At 32.3% G+C, this 5,547-nt stretch overlaps 1 long non-coding RNA gene across 2 annotated transcripts; it reads left to right on the top strand.

Annotated features, from left to right (window-relative positions):
* The first annotated feature begins 1,414 nt into the window (after window positions 1-1,414).
* LOC111691925 lies at window positions 1,415-2,520 on the top strand. 2 transcript variants are annotated; one of them, XR_002763093.1, is made up of 3 exons: window positions 1,415-1,549; window positions 1,768-2,110; window positions 2,235-2,520. It is a non-coding gene; the product is annotated as an uncharacterized LOC111691925 (long non-coding RNA). The 2 variants fall into 2 exon arrangements; XR_002763092.1 differs by having other exon boundaries at window positions 1,415-1,688.
* The last annotated feature ends 3,027 nt before the right edge of the window (window positions 2,521-5,547 follow it).

Raw genomic sequence — 5,547 nt, 5'->3', positions numbered from 1 at the left:
CGCTCCAGTTTTTCTCCCTTCAGGATCCAAACAACGCAGTAGGTCAACGATAAGTGGAATATATCGAACGCAGAAGCCATTACCTCCTTCCACAGCTACACGCTCGCTTCCCGTTCCAGCGCCCTCGTATATGGATGATATTGCGTACCATCCAGTTGATATATGACTGAAGGCGTAAGTGAATGTTTAGTAGTATTACGATCGATTTAGTATACGTCCGGTGTGTGACGTATGGTGATATTTCTGAGGAAAAATAGCACCCGATTCTAGAAAAGTTTAACTTTTTGGGAGCATGTAAGCCTAAATGTTGAAAAAAGGCTTCCGATAGATTAATTTAATATTTTTCTAGTAAATGCATCATAACGTTGTGTGGTTATTAGCCTCCATACATCAAAATTAGTTTTAAAAAAGATGGTAGATGAGTTAAATGCCAATAAAATGTTCTACAATGCAGTTCATTTTATGTACGTTCACCCAATGGGTGGTAGCTTTGCTCTGACAGAAAAAATCGAATTGAGGAATATTGGCCAATAATTTAAACATCTTCGAAATGCATTTCTATTGTATTTTACATGATATACCTAGTATATGGCAGAGGCTGCAGAGAGGGACGATAGTTGGATCATGATTAATTTTACGGTTTTTCATTTTCATGGGATCTGAAAAACCACTTTTTAAAAAGTTTCTCACTAAAAGTTTCCGTGACGCTTTTCCGCCAATTTTTTTGTGCATAAGTTCATCCAGGATATATTTCATTTTGTTTTTCCCCAAGATTTACTTTACATCCGAAGGTAATTTTGGTTAAAACAATTAAAAGGCACTTCTTAGTTCATAATATTTGGATAATTCTTCTATTTTAGGGGTTTTAGGATAAGTTAGATAAACTCCGGATTTCGTCCGTCCAGCTTTGGTGAAGTATCCACTAGTTGGCTCCCTGTTGCTTATAGGGCCATTGCCATTTCATTTTGTGGGTCTTGAAGCTACGTCCATCATCAGCTACCACAGTTTTCCAGCAGCAACCGATATCACTGGTCAACAAAAACCTAGGACTGCATAGAGGCTATTTTAATTATAAGTCCCTCCTTGTCAAGGAGCACCATCTTATTTCACTCCCCGAATAACCGGATACACATCATATATCCTTATTATTATAATTTTGTTTGTTTGTTTATATATAAATATTTTGAAATAGGCCCATTCAGTAGAATTTTTTTGAATATTCCAAAAGTTTACCCTTTAATTAGTTAGTATGCCAAAAATCAATTTTTTATTTCAACGAGAAATGTGTGAAATAAATTAATGAAAACAGAGCGCGGAAAAACGTTGAGCAACCATTGCCTGACGTCATAATACCGGTACGAGCGACTGGCAGAGCGCTCCGCTCGCGCTCGCTCTCATCCCATTCTGTGTTAATACCAGAGATATGGAGTAGGGGAGAATGAGCTTCGACGAGTGCGCATCCACTTTTCTAGGGACGCTACGGGCGCAGACATTTTGAAGGCTTTTACGTCACGCAGTGACGCAGTTGTTGTTGACGTTAGGTTCGCAGGTGTGTTTTTTGAGGTTATTCATATTTTTGTTTGTAAATTTCGTTTTTATTGAACTTTAAATATGTCTTGTGCTTTGTACTGTGAAAGGAAGCGCAAATTGCAGAAGATGTCCAATACAAAACATTTCTAAATATTTAGGTAGCTGTACACAAAAATAAGATATTTCCACTTTTTATTCTAAATTTTTATTGTAAACATGTAATTTTTTTATTTCTAGCTTTCCTAGAAATGAAACTTTACTGGACAAGGACAAGGTTCTTTCTATCGAAAAAGAAAATTGGGTATGGACAAAAAATAACGTAATTTGCTCTGAACACTTTAAAGCGGATGATTTTCTCCCCTTTTGTGGAAGAAAAATAGTACGACCCAACTCTGCACCTTCCATAAAATTATTTTGTGGTGTATCTTCTTCCATTTTAAGCAAGAGTACTTTATCGAGTTCAATTAATACAGGAGCTTTGACCAAATTGATGTTACAATCAAGTGAATCATCTTTGACCTATAACGTTACTGAAGTTCGAGTAGGTACAACGTAAAAAGAAGAGACAACTGAATTTAAGGTAATAAAGATTTGTAATTTAAAAATAGTAGTAATGCTAAGGATGTTAAATACGTACCCTGCCAAATTGTTTGATACGGACCTAATAAATTAAGAAATAATATTTACAGTAATTTTATTTTCAGTGTTCAGAATACATCGAATGGTAACACTAGTACTGATAGTAGTGCTAAGAGAAGGAGTATTATGGCAATGAAAACATACTTTAATGGATAACTTTAATAATGAAAATATCTTTGCAGTATATCTCCTTCTACAGTTGCAACGAAAAATGTTAAACTGAAACGTAGACAGGAAACTTACCGTTCAGTCTTTACGAAACGAAATTAAGGACGGATTATTCAAGGCCCTGCATTAAGACAAAAATTAAATAATTATTTTCAACCATCAGTAAATAAATATGTTACGTTATACAGTGTTTTATTTTAATATACAAAATATTTAGGAACTACATCACAATTTTTTTTTATTTCATATAAATTGAGTACCTACCGCAATCTGTTAAAGTTTATCGTATCAAAAATATATTATTATTGGTGTGATTAATATTCTCTGTTGAACCTTCTGTGAAACAAGATAGTTATAACATAATTAAAGTATCATTCAATGTAAAAGATAAGCACAATGTCGGAGTGTGTGCAGATTTATACATATGATAGGTAATAATATCCTATGCAGTTATGATACAACTCTAGCCGTTGTTCTTGAGTAATATAGTATTTAATATATTTTTTATGAAGTGCATATATGAAAATTTAATTTTTTATTATATAATAAATATTCAGATATACCTAGAAAATTATGAAAAATAATTCATATGTAATTGAAAATTTCAAAAGTACGTATTTGTTAGTTCATATTTCATTTCAAAATTTAATGTAAAGTTATGTGCGTTTCTAATTTGAAATTTTAGAACTGACCTGGTAATGTAATATAGTACCCCCTCGTATCTAAGACTTCAAAATGGCGACCTCCTTTATTAACAAGTTTGCGCATCTTGACGCTCATTCTCCCTACTCCATATCTCTGGTTTATACATACGGTATGTGATTCGCTTGGCAGTTTCGTTAATCATTGTTTTTATGTCTAAATGGGTCGAAACCGAGGATTGTATAAATATTGTATAGTTCCAGGCTGCAAAAGTAGCTCAGGATCGACTCCGAATAAAATATTTATTTCATTACCGAAAAATGAAAAGTTTGTGTGATGTTATCCACGGTTTCCCCAGCCACGGTATGCAACTCAAAACCACCTTTGTTTTTCTTTGGTTGCACGTCTAGAGGATTGTAAAATATTATTATTTGAACATTTAGAACACAATTTTCAACTTTATGCCGGAAAAAAATTCTACCCCATCTAAATGTTCGTGTTAACAAAAAATTCGAAATACGTCGGCGAGAGGGACCTATAAGAAGTTAAGAACCACTCTCGTTTTTCTTTGGTTGTCCTTCTAAGGGGTTGTAAATATTATTATTTAAACATTTAGAACAGAATTTTAAAATTTGTGCTGAAAAAAAATTTCTACCTCATCTAAATGTACCCGTTCACAAAAATTTCGAAATACGTCGGCGAGAGGGACCTATAAGCAACTCAGAACCACCCTCGTTTTTCTTTGTTTGCCCGCCTAAGGGATTATAAATATTATTATTTAAACATTTAGAGTAGAATTTTCAAATTTATACCGAAAAAAAAATTTCTACCCCATCTAAACGTTCCCGTCCACAAACATTTCAAAATAAGTAGAGAGAGGGACCTATAAGCAATTTATTTAAATAATAATATTTTACAACTTCCTAGACGGGCAATCACAGAAAAACGAGGGTGCTTTTGAGTTGCTTCAAATACTCGTCAAAGTACTACTGGCACATACACGTCGTCACATACATCCACAACTACCGAGTCTAGTACGTTGGGTACATTTGTACAAAAATGAAACGCAAAAGAAAATGTAGAAAAGCGAACCATTTACGTAATTGAGAAAAATCCGAAAATGGATTTAGGTATTCCAAGTCATTCTACGTTTATAATAAATATGTTGTGCGAAAAATGCATTTCAACAAGACTTAAATGTATATCTCTTATACACTCTCTATTTATACACTTAAAAATATAGGTACCTATATAATATAGGTAAAAGTATAGCAAATATCTACACATCTCTCCGACTGCTCGCGACTTGATCGCCGAGTGGCCAGTATCGTGACGTCATTACCTGTTCTCCCGCAGTGTTGATCTTTTTAAGTGTCTCACAAATTCAGAATTAAATATATCACTTATTATTATTCCTATTGACCTAATTTTTTTAAGATATATTTAGGTGGTTAAATACTATCAGAAAATGAAAGAAAAAGTTTAAAATTATATATCACTGAATGGGCCTATTATTCAAACCCACTAAAGGATATTTTGAACACATCATATTATGAATATGCGACGCTCTTAGCCCATGTTTACATATTTTTATATTAATTTGATTCTAACAGTACAACCTGTCAAAATTGTTGTTAAAACCTTTTAATTTTTTTTATTTTATCACTAATCATTAGGTATTAGTTTTTTTTGTCTACTCAATTAATTTACAATCAGGTGCATATTTCGGGAGTTGAAATAAATAGTTTAAAATTTTATCTACTTCTATTTTTTTATCTCATCCAATCTACCATTACTTTCTTCTTTTATCATATCTTTGTTTCACGAATTTAAATTTCGTAACTTGGCAAAAGAAAATGTTAAGTTACGTGGCGCCTAGTACATCTTGCCTTAATGTTACTAAAAAGTTATTACAATCCACGACCCTAATGGTCTCTGACGAAAAGCTGTCGTACCTAAGCTAGTGTCGGGTCCCAGATGATAAAATTTTTTCGAGTCTAGGATAGTTGCATCACTTTTAAAATCCGTTTCTCAATATTATTTAGTGTATCAATAATAAAATGCAACTTTCAGGGGATATAAAACTCTCAAAAATATTTCTGGTAAGCCATATACTATATTTTCTTAAATGCTTGAAAAAATGAAATGCGTCAAAAGGAAATTAAATTTTCGCTGCTAACTTTTTAAAAATCTGGATTTTTTTATTGCTTTTTCTATTTGGATGAAAAAAATATTTTATCAAGTGCCTGTAATGTGTTCCGTTGAAAAAGAATATCACGGGAGTAGAAATTCTTTTGAAAAAAATTTGTCACCCTAAATCTCTGCCACTGAACTGTTATAAATATAATATTTTAGTTTTACATATTTTAGTTTTATGTTTAAATTTAAACTGTAAAAAATTGGGTTTCAATAAATTGGAAAGGTAAAATCGACCAGTGAGATTTGTAATATATGAAATTAAAAACTGGAATTTATATTTCTGTCTCAGATTACATTTATCATAAATATATTTAGTAACTTATTGTGCAATAATGTAAAAGAAACATGTCCTCAGAAAAACACAATAGT

This window comes from Anoplophora glabripennis, unplaced genomic scaffold, assembly GCF_000390285.2.
Source record: "Anoplophora glabripennis isolate ALB-LARVAE unplaced genomic scaffold, Agla_2.0 scaffold411, whole genome shotgun sequence".
Taxonomy (NCBI): Eukaryota; Metazoa; Arthropoda; class Insecta; order Coleoptera; family Cerambycidae; genus Anoplophora; species Anoplophora glabripennis.
Note: the sequence above shows the minus strand (reverse complement) of the source record. Positions and strands in the feature narration are given on the sequence as shown.